Here is a 15,653-nt window from a genome sequence, read left to right as displayed (position 1 = left end):
TGAATGCATTTGAAGCCTTCAGCGACTTACGGTCTCCACGGTATCTGAGGATCGGTCATTGTTGTGAATAGCCAAGATTATATTCTAGATGCAATAGACAGAAATTATATGCTGACCTCGAAATAGCGCAGTAGAAATATTTATGCATATAGTTCTTCAGTAAACTTAGCTTGCTTTCTCGGCATCTGACACTTTCATTTCAAAGTAGACAAGTGCAAAAAACGTAATGAATTCAGAGTTCTGAGAGGTAATGTGTTATGACTGAGGTTACGCTGTGTTTTGCTTTCTTCCCCAATTACATTTCATTTCTCCCTCCTTTTGCAACATCTTCTATTGTCTGTTGTATTTGTTTTTTCTTTTTTTTTTCCCCAGTAGTCAAGTATCGAAAACGAGGTGAGTCATTCCGGCTACAAAGGAGACCCCTCAGGGTCAAGCCAAAGTGGCCCATGGCCACCAAGACTCAAGCTCTCCTGCGTGCGTTATTTTCAGAGTTTGTTTCTGTTGTTCCATTTTTTCCACATTTTATGGCTTATTTGTTTTTGTTTTTTTTTGGTATGTCCTCAAGATTTTTAAATCTTGTCTCACTTAATGGCTTTTAAGGATTTATCCAAAGCTTAGCTACTTGTCATTTTCTCCTAAGTCACCTGATTTTCTCATTCATATGCCCTATTTTAAAAATTCAACCAGGAGAGTACACGTAGAAGTAGGAGGCCCTTTCTCCTTTAAGCAACATCATTCTTCTTACCTGAAAGTTTTATTTTATATGGACCGTACTACAAGGGTCACTTGAGAATGGTGCAAAATCATGCGGCTAAATGTGTAGGCAATTAGAGAACAGAAAGTTATATTATCCTCTTACACAGAGTTTTGTATTGCAAATGTTTACACCTATTAAGTGGCTGTAGTACACGATTAAGTCATTGTAAAATTCTAGTAGTATAAATTGATACAAAAGAAAACAAATCCAGAAAGTCCAAGTGACTTGCCAGGATAGGCACAGGAACTAAGATAAAAGGAAATGAGAACTCTTAGTTTCCATTTAAACAGTTACAAGAAGATTAAGTATTTGCATATCGTATAAATAAAAATTAATTTGCACCAACATCATAATGCAAAATAACCATTTGCAAATCTGATATTTGATACTCTTAATAAATGAAAATCAAAAAGCCTTAGTTTATTAAAATTGTTCGAGTTTATTAAAACATTAACAAGTCACGTGACTTTTTAAAAGTATTTATGACTTCTCAGAGTCTTACCATTTTTTATTTGGAGTTACTACATCACCCCTATCCATAATTTCACATAACAGGAAAGTTCAGTTCAGTTAACATAATGCTTATTTTCCCAAATAATTATAAACAAGATCCCGAATTAAAGACTTTTCTAATACTCCTTTATTATCTATGAATAGATCTCCCAAATTTTAGCAGACAAATATATATTTCTTTTCTCTTTCTGTACACACACACACACACACATGGAGTGATACACAGGGTGTGATATCTATTAGGCTATAAAAAAATATGACACCAAACCTGGAAGAGAAAAAGGACATCGTAGAAAAACTAGTGAGATGTGACTAAAGCCTGAAATTTAGTCAACAATGCACCAATGTTGGATTCTTAGTATTGACAAATGTACTATGGTTGTGTAAGATAACAACAGAGGGACTGCAATAAGGGATGTAACAGAACTCACTGTACTATCTTTGCAACTTTTCTCTAAATCTGAGGTTACTGCAAAAAAAGCTTAGCTTCAAAACTAGGTACTGTAAGCAGAAAGTTTGAGTCTAGCTACAGATACTACTAGTATTACTACTACATGAGTACTAGATATAGGAATACATGAGCTGTATTAGTAATCTATGGCTACATAACAAATAGCCCCAGAACTTAATGGCTTAAAACAAACCTTGATTATGTCACAATTTCCACGGGTCAGGAATCTGGGCACAATTTCACTGGGTCCTCTGGCTCAGGGGCTCACGGGCTGCTGTCAAGTTTTTGGCTGGAGCTGCAGTCACCTCTAGGCTCACGGCGGAGGATTCATTTCTAAGCTCACTCATGCAGCTTTTGGCAGACCTCAGGTCCTCGTGAGCTGCCACCTGAAGACATCAGTTCCTTGCAATTGGGGTCTCTCTACTGGGCCATTCCCAACATGGGAGGGAGGGAGAGACAGAGAGACGACAGATGATTGATAGGTGATAGACAGATAGATAGATAGATAGATAGATAGATAGATAGATAGATGGATGATAGATAGATGGATGGATGATAGATAGATGGGGTGGGGTGTGGGGGGGAGGGGAGTGTGCACACACACACGAGCATGATAGAATCACAGTCTATTTGTAACCTAATCTCAGAAGTGACATCCCATCACCTTTGACATATTCATTCTACCTGTGAAAAGCAAATCACTAGGTCCAGCCCACACCCAAAGGGAGCGGATCCCACAGGGCCTGAGTACGGTATGTGGGGATCAGTGGGGCCCATTTTAGAGGCTGCCTATGGACGAGTATGCCCACCATCGTATCCACCACGATGAAAAGGACAGCGCTAAAATTATCTGCACTGGAACCAGACAGGTGTGGGCTCCTGTTCCTGCATAAAAGCTTTAAAGTTAAGTGATCATGAGCAAATTACTTAATTCTTCTCGGTTTGTTTTCTCATCTGCAAAACGGGAATGATGATAATAATACCTACTCCATAGGACAATTTTGAAAGTTAAAGGAGACACATCATGTAGAATCCTTAGCAAGTGGCACGAAGTGGCAGCTCAGTATCCTCGTCATCATGATTGTGCGTTATCTGATTTAGAATTCAAACTCCCACGTGGACAAGCTGTGAAATCCCGGGCAAGTTACGTAACTTTTCTGTGCTTTTATTTCGTCTTTAACGCGGGGGAAAGGCTGCCCACGCAGAGCCGTTCAGAGGGATGGGTGGTGAGCACGCATGTGGTTGGCACTCAGTAACTGTAAGGCACCGTTTTTAATGGCTTCAGTCTCCTTAGCGTTAAGTTTACTGGCTTTTTGAGTGTTGTGCCTATTTGCTCTTCTCTAAAATGGGGACAGCAATCCTTCAATAATTATTATTCTCATAGCTTTTAAACTCATCAAGCCTATCAATTCCTAATTATTTGTGCACATAGAAGAAAACAGCTGGATGATCCACCGTGGAAGATATATCGCTATTATATTGAAAGTTTTAGAAAGGGACGCGTGCCCTTTGAGGCAGATTTACTTTCTCCTGTTTAACTTAGGTCATCGTTGGAAGCGGTTTTCATTCTCACGCCCTTGGCAAATGAAAATGGAGAGAAACTAGGAAGTGGCTGAAAAATGGAAGCAGCGGCCTGTAAGGAACGCTTGCCACAGACTCTGCAGAGGACCCTGCACGTGTAGGTGAGCGAACCGGAAAACATAGTAGGTGCTGTGGTCACCCACCATCCCTCTAAGCCCAAGGCTGAGGAAGGGGAGGAGAGAGGAGATTCCGGTGGAAGAAATCGTACCTACACAGGCTCAAGACGTGCAGGTTCCCGGTGGGCCGGCAGGCACGGGCGGCTGGCTGAGCTCAGAAAACCTGAGGCGGGGGTTGGGGCATTGGCTGGAGACGTGAAGAATGGAGAAGGAACAATATCACACGTTTCAGAAAGATAATTGGTGGCAACACACATTCTGAACTAAGTGAGAGGTGGGGCAAGAGAGGCACCTAGGAGGTTAATGAGCGTACAGAGAAAAGTGTGGGTTTTAAAAGACGTAGTTAAGAAAGAACAAGACTTGGTGAGTGTGGACGGGATGGGGTAGGGAAGAGGGAAGTCACACAATTCTAATAGGTGAGCATGGGACAGACAGGGAGAACTGGTTTTGGGGAAAAGGTAACGGGTATGGTTTTGGCGTATTAAATTCAGGCAGGTTTAAAACAGCAGGGTTATACTATCTAGAAACCACTGAAAATATGGGAATAACCGGTTGTGGAAAAACATTCTGTCGCTAGAGCTCTATTTTGGAGGAAATCAGCATGTTGTGGGGGTATCTGGATGGAACCAGGAAAGTAGTAAGATTACTCGGGGCGAACAGAGCAGGTGAGAAAGCAGCAGAGTTTTGGGGAAAGAATAACCAGAGAGCAGAAAAAGAAGAAGTGACCGGATCCTAATTCTTTTAGTTGGCGTGGTCAGCACAATGTGAGGGCTACAAAAAAAGGGCTTTTCAGACAAATGAGAAGTAGGAGGCTCAAAGGGCAGATGTGGGTGTGACGGGGGTAGAGGCACTGGGGGCCTGAGCTGTGTTACTCCGGGTAAATATCATCGTTAGGCCATGTGGCTTCTCCGGGCCGAGGAGAAAATGGAAGGGTAGGCCTGGAATTCCAGCAGGTGCCCCTTCCATGCTCCAGGATGCCACGTGGAGACCGCGGGGGGCGGGCAGGACGACCTTTGGCTGAATCGGTCCCCGTGGGCAGAAGCAGCATTATGACCCCTGGGAGGTGGAGCAGCTGAGAGCGCCCCCCGAAGCCTTTCCGCCTCCTTGCGTGGACCCGGAAAACTCAGTATTGTTTTCAACGGAATGACTTCCCTTCCACGGTAAGAAGGTATAATTCAGGATAACAGTTCAAGGATAACTTCCTGCCTTCTTCCCCTCGCTTTCTACACTGAACTGAAATGAATTAATTTAGTTCTTTCTTAGACACAGAAATCTAGTTACCTGTGTCACTTTTCCTCACGTGCCTTGACAGGCTGAGCCTCTAGCCCCTGGAGCCTGGCCTGCCTTTTAGGGAAACGAACAATCTGGTTAACTGCGGGTGAGCCCCACAGCCAGGCAGGAGAACGTTCGCAGATCAGGCCATGTACGCCTCTCGTCCCGGGTGCCGTTTCTTCCCTCGCTGCTCCTTTCCTGTGATCTGAGGCGATCGTCGATCCCAGCCATGTATTTCTAGGTCTCTGTCATCAAAACCAAAATCCCCATGAATTCTGTGGACGATAACCAAGAGTGACAGGCTGATAGTTAACCACTGATCAGCATTAAAACACACGTAATTCGGGGCAACGAAACTCAAAAACTGAAAGAAGAAATGTCGCCTTGGAGTGTCTGCTTTCTGGTGTCCCCGTCGTGGACCCAAAGGGTCACCAAACACGTTCTCTGGTGAATCGGCCGCACGGTGCTCTTCCCCAGTCATTATAACCGATTTCAGATGGTGCTAGAAAATTGTATTGACTCTGAACACCAAAAGAAATCAGTCATCCTCTAAGGGGGTCACAGGAGGTCGTGAGGGTGGACAGGGCCCAAACGTTAACAGATCCGCCATACTTTCAGCCCTTTGACCCACGCTCGACAGGGTTTATGTTATAGGAAAAGTGCTACGTTAGGTTCATTTTGCACATGAGCACGAAATTCTAATCATGAGACATCCTGCGTAGGATGTTAGGTACGTAACGCCTCTGCTGGCAGGGGCGAGGGATGGGTCAGCCAGAACGTCGGTCGGGCAGGTTCTCAGGGCTGTCGTGTCCTGGCTTTCCAGTACTTCAGGCCCGTCCCCATTCCTTCCTTTGGCTGCTGGCAGCGCAGATGGGTCTCCCCCAAGAACACTGATTTCAAATGGTGCTAGACAATCACTATTTAAATCTAAACCACCATATGAAACCAGCTTCCTGAAGAAGCTTTACGATCTGTTTTCTCTTCAGAACGCAATACACTTCAGACGACCTAGAAAGGGAAACATGAAAACCTGCCTGTGAGCTGGCCGCTTCGCGGGCTAAATAAAGCTTCGGCAAATCTCATACATGTGCATGCTAATATCGGCGACCTGGTGTTGGGGGAGGGGGCGTGCCTCTGTCCCTCCTTATTCTTGAGCTGCCCAGACAAAGGTCCAGTTTTTCCATTCGGAGGCAGGGGTATGTGTCGATCCCTTTACCTCTGGTGGGAAGTCGAAGGAAGTCCTACCCTGGGGTAAAGCAGCCAGAGCTTGTCCGGGGTCAGAGCCCACGGGAGCAGGACACCTGGAACGCGGTGCCGAAGTACCTTACGGCAGATACGTAAGGGGTGCAAAGTAAGCAGTTAACCTGTCTGGTAGAAGTTGAAGAGAACACTTTCCTAAACCTAGTACTTTCGCTTCCAGATAATTCTGATTCAAAGGGTTACTATGATTTCGGGGGTTCGAGGAGGACAATGGAACAGCTCGGAAGGAAAGCAGTATATTGATGCTGATGAGATCCCGAGGCTTTTGCAGAATGCAGCTCCCTTAACTGCATCTACGAGTTAAGGAGTTTTCTTATGAGCTTTGCTTAAGAGCCTCCTCCCCGCCACTCCAAAGGCTTTGTACTCTGCAGCCTCCCTGACAAATTATTTTTTGCTACAGTTCTTTTCCCACTACTGTTCTCGATGTCACCTTATTATCATCGGCCTGTTGTCATTTCCTTTAGTTTTCTAGGAATTCAAGCAGTCAGTTAATGTATCCGGGCCACCTAACTAAAGGGATGTGCGTTCTTTATTTTTTCATTGTTATGAAAAATTTCAGACAGACGTCGAATTTGAATGACAATAAAATAAAATCCTAAATTCGACAATTGCTCATTTTTGCCATTTTTTGCTTTAGCTATATGTAACATTTTTTTTTTTTTTGCTGAATCGTTTGAAAGTAAATTGACAACCATCTTGACACTCTGCTCCTAACTTCTTGGACGTGTCTTAAAAAAATGAGACCATCCTAAAAAAATGAGGCCAATCTTCTCTGTAATTACCTTTATGTTACCTAAGAAAATTAACAATTCATTAGTATCATCCAATATCCAGTCCATATTCAACTTTTTCCCCAAAATATCTTTCATACTTTTTTGTTCATTTGTTTGTTTTCAAACCCTGATCGTATCCGGGTCCACTCACTAAGACCCTTCGGTCTCTTTTAATCTAAAACCCTCTCCTCCCCGTTTTTTGTTTTTAAATCATAATTGGCGTCACCTATGTGTTCTAATCCTGGCTGTACCATTCACTTAAGTCTGCTCCCTTGGCTTAAATAAACTGACCGAACTCTGGTTCCCCCTTTTGACTTTCCGCATGTACACCATCCTCCTTTCAATCTCTCTCTGAGGCTCTGAGTGTGGGGAGAGCATCGAGTTGCAAGGTGCCTGTGGCTGCTGATCTCACGTAGACGCAGCAGGGGAGTCGGGTGGGGCAGGCTGGTTGGCTTTGCTCAGAGGAATATCCTTACTCCTTAGAGCCTTGGCCAGTCATCTCTTCTTAAGGATTTCCCAGCACAAACTCATCCTTTGGAACGGAAGAGCATCCATCGCATGTGTCTGCTGCTGCCAGGCTAGCTTTTTCACCTCTGTAAATGAGGGAGTAGAACCTCATGGCCACAGGGACGTGTAGCAATCACTTCATCAGAGATGCAATCGCTCTTCAGCTGCCCAGAAATGCACATCCTATGTGGCGCCGACAGGCAGTTCACTCTTTCCATTGGACAGCAGATGTAAGCGTTTAAACCTGAAAAAGTGTGGAGATGAAAGAGTCACTGGAACTCTCAAATAAGTATTTCGCTAATGTCGTGATTAATTTAGGGGTCCACTGCAACCTTCTATATACACTAGGATAGCCCATCGGTGACTGAAGCCTGCGAGATGCAGCCAGATTATTCTCATCCATTAAAAAAAAAAAAAAAATCTAAAATCCACAACAAAAAGGCCTGCTTATTTTTGACAAATGACTAGTCACAGCTTTTGTCATTTAGAAGTTTGTTTTTCAAATGACGGACACTTCAGTTACGGGGGAAATCTTTCCTGAAGAATCGCTTTCTATCTTTTACTTACGTGTGATAAGATGCTACCTATCTCTTACATCAACTATACTTCACATATGTACATACGTGTGAACACAGACACGTACAATATATACACAACCAGACTGCTTTGCTCCCTTAGCAGAAAGAGACACGCTAAGTTGCCTGAATTATCCTTGAAGCACCCTTCTGAAAAATTCAGCAGAACAACAAAGGTGGGTATACCCTTTTACATCTATGCCCCTTCATGTGACCCCAGTCAGACGCGGTGTGTTCAGCAGCCGAAGCATAATAAGCAGAGGGATCAGTCACTGGGTATACTGCCCTGCAGTTTTTAAGCCCGTGGGGGTGGGGGCGGGGCACTAAGGAACTCAGTTGGTACGTGACTGTAAAGTGCCTTAAACGAAACACGCTGGAATCAAGATCTTGGGTTTGGGCCCCTGTTTTCGCATCTTCTTCTAAAAGCAGGAGGCCAGTTCCCTGAAAACAGGCCCTTAGGAAGAGACTGGTCACCAAATGAACATGGAGGGAAATTGCACTGTTCACTAGTAGGGAAATGAAAAAAAATAAAATGAGTTGAGAAATTAATAGGGGCTCATACATTCTCTTTCTAGGATATATACAGGAAAACAGGCCGACAGCAACTGGTATTGGTGACTTTGTTGAGTTTTTAAGCCACGTTCAACCACAAGCAAAGACCGTATTCCACAAACAGCACATTTCCACTCCTCCGCATCCTCCGGCATCCGCCCCTCGACCTGACTGCTTTGTCGCTTCAGGCCGTGTCGTTTCAGGCCGTGATCCAGCAGGGCTGAAATTCTGCAACTCGGGGAGTTTCTATTTTAACCATCAGCAATTTTAAGGTGCTGCTGCATCATTCGATAGGAATGTCGTTTCATAACGACTCTTTCTTAAACACAGAACACACTTAAAATCGTTCAACTCTCCATCTCTCGCATGAAAATAATCACTTTTCACGCACAAAATCCTTCCTTAGTGTCTCTTGGCTCACGAGCCACGAGGACGTGTGCCATTTTCAAAAGCCAGCCTTGTACTGCGATACTTGATGCTGTCCTTAAACAAGCTGCCCTTCTTCGTGTGTTTTTTTTTTTCCTTCCCAATCTGATAGGAGAGTTGAAGCCTGAAGTGTGAATCAAGAAGCCACACCGGTAACTCCTGTGCGGACAAACCCGAACGGTGAACGAACACTGTTTTCACCAACATGAGATGCCAGCCTGTTCTCGTGAGAGCAAACTGGATAGAGAGAGCTCCCCTTGGGGCTTGAGGATGTCACAAGGAGATCGCATCTGACTGGGACAATTGTTTAGGGATGTGGCTTCGAAATGTTACCGACATCAGGAGACGACAGCCCTGAAGGGCATTTAGGTCAGACTAAAGATGCGAGGGTTATTGGTATAGCGCTGGGTCGGACGGCCGTGAAGTCACCCTCTGCTGACTTACGTGCCACGCCGTTGATGAATGCTCGCTCACGGGAAGGGGGCGAAGTGGTGCCGGCTCCGGAGCTGTGGCTGTGAGTCGAAGCGCCGCTTCCTAGCTCTGGGATCTCGGGCAGTCATTTAATTTTTCTGCGCGTTAGGATCCTGATCTAGAGACTGGTGATACAAATTCCCATACTCCGGTGGTTGTCAGGGTCATGCGGAACTCAGTAGAGGGAAACAGTCTATATTTTTAAAGCACTACAGAAATGTTTGTTCTTTGATTAATTAGAAGGATCGGAATGCTGGTGTGCCTTGTCGAGGTGAAGGCCAAAAAGATCTGAGACGTGGCTGGGTAGGGACTCTGAAAAACTACAGCAGCTTCCGTTTTTAGAACACTCACTCTGTACCAGACATTGCGCTACATGCTTTCTATGTATCTTTTCAACTTCTACAACAAAGCTGGTGGGTGGTGTTATCTCCAGATGAGAGAACAGAAATCTAGAGAGGGTACATGACTTGTTCCTGGTCATAAAGCTTATGGATGGCAAGGCCAGGATTTCGACCCTGGTTTGCCTGATTTCTAGCCCAGGCTTTCAGCCATTGCACTTTGCTGCTCAGTGTGTCACAGAGCCGGTAACCACTAACCTTCACATGGGCCACACGGAACTCTGAACATAAACTGGCTCTGAGTGTCAGGGTTTCACCAATAAGCACATGAGCAAACCCTGAAAACCAGCTTTGGTCCCGATTAGCAGAAGTGGCACCAAGCAACCCACCAGGAGGAATGAGAAAACTCGGAAATTAGCGGGATTTCGTGAGCGCCGAATGGACCCGCGGCCACACTCCTGATGTGCAGTGTGACCTTACTTAAGCAAGTCACATCTCCTCCACTAGTCTTGTTTTCCTGCAAGTCTTAAGGAAGCTCAGGTCGAAGGAGAATTGTGACTAGTCCAAGAGATCGCGCATACGATTATGACGGTGCTAAAATACTGTCTCCAAAACAGAGTCCAGCAGTCTATCCACCCGAGTCTCCCGTTTCTATAAGGCGGCATGACGAGGTAATCCAATGAAGACCTCTTGGGCCAGAGAGTCAAGCTTTGCAACCAGCTCCCCGCACAACCTCGGGCAAGCTACTCTAACTCTGTGTCTCAGTCTCATCTGTAAAATCAGGATGATAAGAGTACCCCGCTACATGAGGTTGCTGCGAGACTTAAATTAAGGTAAATACGATAAAGCAACTTGAACTCGAAATAGCACGATGCAAACATCCAATAAATGATGGCTGTGATGACATCTTTCCATCAGCACGTCGTAAGCAGCGATGTGGCTCAGAGATCTGCCACAGCTCGTAAATGCAAGGGCCTGCAGAGCCTGCCTTGACACGTTTTTCTGGACACTGACACATTCTGGAGCAGCCAACGGCAGCGATGTTTGACAAATACTAAAATCTGAAAGGATGCCCTTTGATCCACAAATGGCACCTTTAACTGAACTGAGTTATCTTTAATTTTTCTGCTTCTTTTCCTCTTCCCAGTCTAAGACCCGAATATGGGATCCATATCCTTGCTTTTAAGCAGGAGTTCAAGTTATAGACTTTCTCTGACAGTAATATGGGTGATCGAGTGTTTTAAGGGAAAAGAAATAGAGATCAAACACTGATGACCATTTGAAAAAAAAATTTACAGGGGAATCCTCTAGGGACAAAATAAAACAAAACTCCCTTGGGGTTGATTTATGAGCATAGGCCAACACTTACAAAGGGGTGTAAAAGCAATCTGTTAACAGACATTTTCCAGGCACGGAAATCCTCAGGAGGCATTTGTGTAGATCAGCACCTGGAATTTAAATGACAGTACGAACCCTAAGGAAATCTCACAGAGCAACAGAGGAAGTACAGGTCTGCTGTTTTCCCTTGGTACTGCACCGATGTCATAAAGAGATGCATTTTTAAAAATGACAAATAAGAAGCACCTTCTCTTTCTTGCTTAAGACACACAGGCCGGGAAAGGTCCTGGAGAGTCTATGCTCTCTGTACCAGTGTGGCCACGGATAAGAACACTCCGCTGACAGGAGTCTGTGCCTTCCACAGGTCATCAAGGTTTGCTCAGCAAGATGTCTTATGAGAGAAAAAAATGGAAAAAACACAGCGCTCCAATCACAGAAGACAGGAGGAAGTTTCTCTTTTCAAAATTGATTTTGCAACCTCCTGCTTCGGCAGCACTGACTCCAGAAGACCAGCAGAGGGCAGCACTACCCTGTAAGTATGGCTTGCCTGACTGCTTGGGAATCAGGGGTAGGGCAGGCAATTTGGAGCGAAAATCGCGTGCGTTCTCTCTGCATGCTCGAACTTTATAGCCGGAATGCACCTTTCACGCCCTAACAGGGGAGGAAGCCCCTGTCCTAGAGGTCTTCGGTTCTGAAAACCAAAGCTTCCTTCTGTCTTCCGCACACGTGACCCGCCTTCACAATAGCTCGAAAGAGAGTTGCTTACAAGGGGCTTAAATCTCAAAAGCTCACATGTTGCCCAGCAAGAGGCTGCGTGACTCAGCAGTGTGACGAGGAAAAGTTGTCCTGGCAAGTCTCCACTTACCGCAATTTCTAGGTTAACGATGACAACTCTACGGAGGAACCTAAGCCTCGCTGAGGCCGCAGAGCAGGCCATGCTCATCGGCGGACGGGGTGACATGGTCTGGATACGTGATTCAGACCTGACTGGGGAAGGAGACGAACTGAGGTTCACAGGTATGATCTTTAAGCCAAGTGCTACCAACACGTTCTTTAGTGATAATGCTCGCGCACAACGAGATGCTCTCAAAACACGGATACGACACGTTGGGAAGATTCTGGAGAACTGAGGCTGAAATTCAAGAGGGTCTGGACCAGTCAGAGAGAGATGGCTGAGAAAAGCCACCATTACATTCAGTAGTGTCTTACCACAGAAAAATCTAAAAGAGTCAAGCCGAGGAGAACAAATTGGAAGGGAGATCTGTTAGGGTGAACACAAAATTCAAACTAAGGTGGTTAAATCACACGTCATTCTGGAATATTTAGATGCTATTAAAAAGATAACAACAGCATGTTTCCAAAATTATCTGATTATAGAAATGAGCATGGGACCCCCACATTCAGAGAGGGGCGCGTTCTCTTTCCGGCAGGAACCGAGACGTGCGACAGACTGTGAGAAACGTCACTCTGCCTTTTCTGGGAGCTTTTCAGTCTTTGGAGAAGTATCTGGAGTAGTTTATTTAAGCTGCTGGGAAGTCCTCCTTCAATCGACCTTTCCCTGCCAAGCATGCAGCAAAACCTAATTCCGTGGCCTGCTTCCTTCCCTCTTGCTCTGACCTCTCTACAGAAGTTGAGAGCTCCCTGTGACCACTGCACCTGCCACCTCCTAAGATGGAGCTGTATGCTACATCTTAGGAGCACAAAAAGGTTTGGTCCAGAAAACTGTGTGAGTCAGTGATGAGGTTTCTGGACTATGAGGATGTGCGTTTGACAAATGCCATTTCAACTTCCCACTGAAGCTACAGGAGCTCTTGGTGGTGCCAGTGTACGTCCAGAGCTGAGGCCTGTCCCGCCAGAGGGGAGAGCCACAGCCAGCGAGCACGCTCCACCAAGGGGACACCTGCTGCGTTTCAGGAAGCAGTCAACGGTCAACCTGCACTGTCAACAGGACAGCCCTGTGTCCCAGAGGGCCCCCGCAAAGGAGGTCTTCTTAAGTGTTCAACAGTCACCCTCTTGAACCTTTAAGGTCTCGGAAGCTGACCTCTGTCAATCCCTGCTTAGAATCCGATCTACCAATAAGTGTCTTTCCCTTAGTTTTACCTTTCCTCATGAGCGCCAGCTCGTCTGAGTTAATGTACTTACACGCTGCTCTTTAATGTCGAGTGCTGTGAAGTGACCGTCCACGGAACATCTCCACTGGGAATGGAGAGACAAGCAGCATCAGCTTTGGGATCGGGCAGACCTCAATTCAGAATTGCCCTCTGAGGCTTGGACAAGCTAGTTAACCCTTTTTGAGCGGTAGTTTCTTCACTGACAGAGCGGGGCTAATAATGTTAATTCTCAGAGTTGTGGAAATATAACTCGAATAAAACCCAAGGTACACAGACGACTTCAATCAATGTTAACCAACCCCCCACATTCCCCTCTGGGGATACAGCACATATAACATATTGGATAAAATCTCCAAAGTATATACAACCAACGTGTTAAAATTGGTGCAAAAAACTAAAATAGCCTTAGGCATCAGTATATAGAGGCTGTGGGTCTGGGGGCTTCTGTGGCAGGAAAGAGTAGCACATGAGCCATGGGATGTCACAGAGGAGTCAAGAGTGGGCAGACAGGATCCGAAACTGCGATGAGGATATTCCAAGCCTTTCTCAAACCGCTGATTCAGTTTACCACGCAGCAGGGGCTGCACGAGGCTCGGAGGCACGAGAGCCAACGAGGCAGGTGAGTGCAGTGTTGGCAGACACCGACCCCAAGGCAGCGTCGACAGGGGCCCCGAGGGCAAAGGCAGGAAGTGCCCGGGCCCGTGAGCCCGGTACAGGGAGTGGCTGCATGCTGGACAGTCACTGCTCGCTCTCCGGGAGGGAGTAACCAGCAGCGAGGCTGCAGAGCCACGCATCACCTCTCACACCACGGACAGAGACAGACCCAGCGAAATCCATCAACAGACTGCTTCCTAAGGGCCCAGCACTGTGCTGGACGCTGCTCGGAGAACGTCTAAGTAGGTGACGTGGACGTAGTCGCAGGTGACCGTATGATCTACCTGTGGAGCGAAGTCTGACAGATAGGAATGAATGAAGTGCTAAAGCGTGTCATGCTGACAGAGAGGACCATGGTCATTTAGAATTCGATGGGTTTGGAGTCTGCCGACTAGTTGGCTGGGGTTGAGGGGAGCTTCACAGAGGAAGGGGGCCTGAGCTGGGCTCCACAGGTGTGGCCTGGGCAGGTAGAAAAAAGTGGGAGGGCTTCAGTGAGGGGAGGTAACATTGTGTTTACTGCAGCAGGAAAGTGTAGATTTAACGAAGAGCAGAAGAATCCAATGTCTGTTAAGACTTAGTAGTTGGGAAAGCTGCGTGCTCCTCACGGAGTTCGCAAGCTAGTGGGGGGTACAGACAAGTATACAGTTATGACAGGGGACAGATACTAGGATGGGGAAACTCTCTACAGGCTATGGGGGCCCCTAGGTGAGGCACCAGGCTCTGGGGTCAGTATAAGCTTTCCCAAGGGCCAACTCTTCTCCACCCTACAGAGCAACGGGCAAGAGGAAATGGGGGTGGTCAGTTCCCTCCGGGTTTCCCCAAATTGCCTTAATGGGCAGGGTACACAGGTGGCCATTTGACTGGAATGCAGTTTTGGCTGGAGACGAACAGAACAGATTAAGTGACGCCCCGTGAAATGCCCTTTAGCTCCACCAAGAGTCCCATTCCCAGATCCCGGCTCCTTTCGAAGGCCAAAGGGGGATGACTGTGTCCCCGCGTGCTGAGTTACACTCACGCTGGAGGTGAAGCGGAGGCGGGGCTGTCACATGCACTGCTATGACACAGAGGACATTTCCATACGATGGCAAGTGCACAGGAAGTCGAGCGTGACTAAGAGACCAGCAGGGCAGGGAGGAGCTGGCCAGTCCTCTTCCCCAGTGCCTTCCCCTCACACAGGAAGGCCATTAACACAGCACCCGCCCCAAGATCGAAACAGCCAAGGGCAGGGGAGGGGGCCTTCTAAACCAACGAGAACACGAAACCCTCAAGCAGAAAACAACACGCTTTCTATTCCATTCTTCCAGCTTTCTGTTAGGAAAATTTTACCCACAGCTTCAATTTCAAACTTGCCAGTTTATACGTTTTTAAGCGCGCACCAATATACCAAGGCAAGAATTATTATTATTTTTTTTAAAGCCGAGGCAGACTGAAGTCAAACCACCCTCCCCTGACTCCTCTCCATCCCACCAGGCTGGAGCCAGGGTGTGCCCCATTCTGTGACACACGTGAAGACAGCCACCTCCCTGGAAGAGAGATCTGGACACGGCCAAGTGATTCTCTCTCTCAGCACGGGTGATGACAAGGAAAAACATTGTTATTTATCTCCAGAATCACGCGAGAAGCTCAACACAAGACAATTTTTGCTCCACGTGGGCTGAGAGGAAGGGAAACGGCACTTTATTACCAGGACTAAGGATCGGTTCCTCCTATGAAAACATCAGGTTGGAGACGCTTAACTGGATACTTGTGACATATTTAGTGGACACTCTTGGGGGGGAAACATGTTGTATAGTAATTGGGCCACTGACAGGACAAAGTGACGAGACAGTTGCTTAAATGCCACCTGGAAGGGAGAGGGCAGGATTTGCTCCCTCGGGCAGGAATCTGGTGCCGATCCCCTTTTATGACGGGCTCGTCCTCCTCAGATAAATCACTCTATCTCTTGGTTCAGGCTGTTG

General features: G+C 46.4%; 1 long non-coding RNA gene across 1 annotated transcript in view; it reads right to left on the bottom strand.

Annotated features, from left to right (window-relative positions):
• Positions 1-520: 520 nt before the first annotated feature.
• Positions 521-15,653, bottom strand: part of LOC120601130 (uncharacterized) — a 184,452-nt gene continuing 169,319 nt past the window's right edge. Inside the window, exons 7-9 of the long non-coding RNA XR_005652364.1 lie at positions 7,200-7,474; positions 3,511-4,965; positions 521-2,144 (exon numbers count right to left, since the gene is read on the bottom strand). This is a non-coding gene — a long non-coding RNA (uncharacterized LOC120601130). The remainder of the gene's footprint in view (positions 2,145-3,510; positions 4,966-7,199; positions 7,475-15,653) is intronic.

This window comes from Pteropus medius, unplaced genomic scaffold (assembly GCF_902729225.1).
Source record: "Pteropus medius unplaced genomic scaffold, Ma_sr-lr_union100, whole genome shotgun sequence".
In the NCBI taxonomy this organism is placed as follows: domain Eukaryota; kingdom Metazoa; phylum Chordata; class Mammalia; order Chiroptera; family Pteropodidae; genus Pteropus; species Pteropus medius.
The sequence above is the reverse complement of the archived record's forward strand: the minus strand, read 5'-3'. Positions and strand labels throughout refer to the sequence as shown.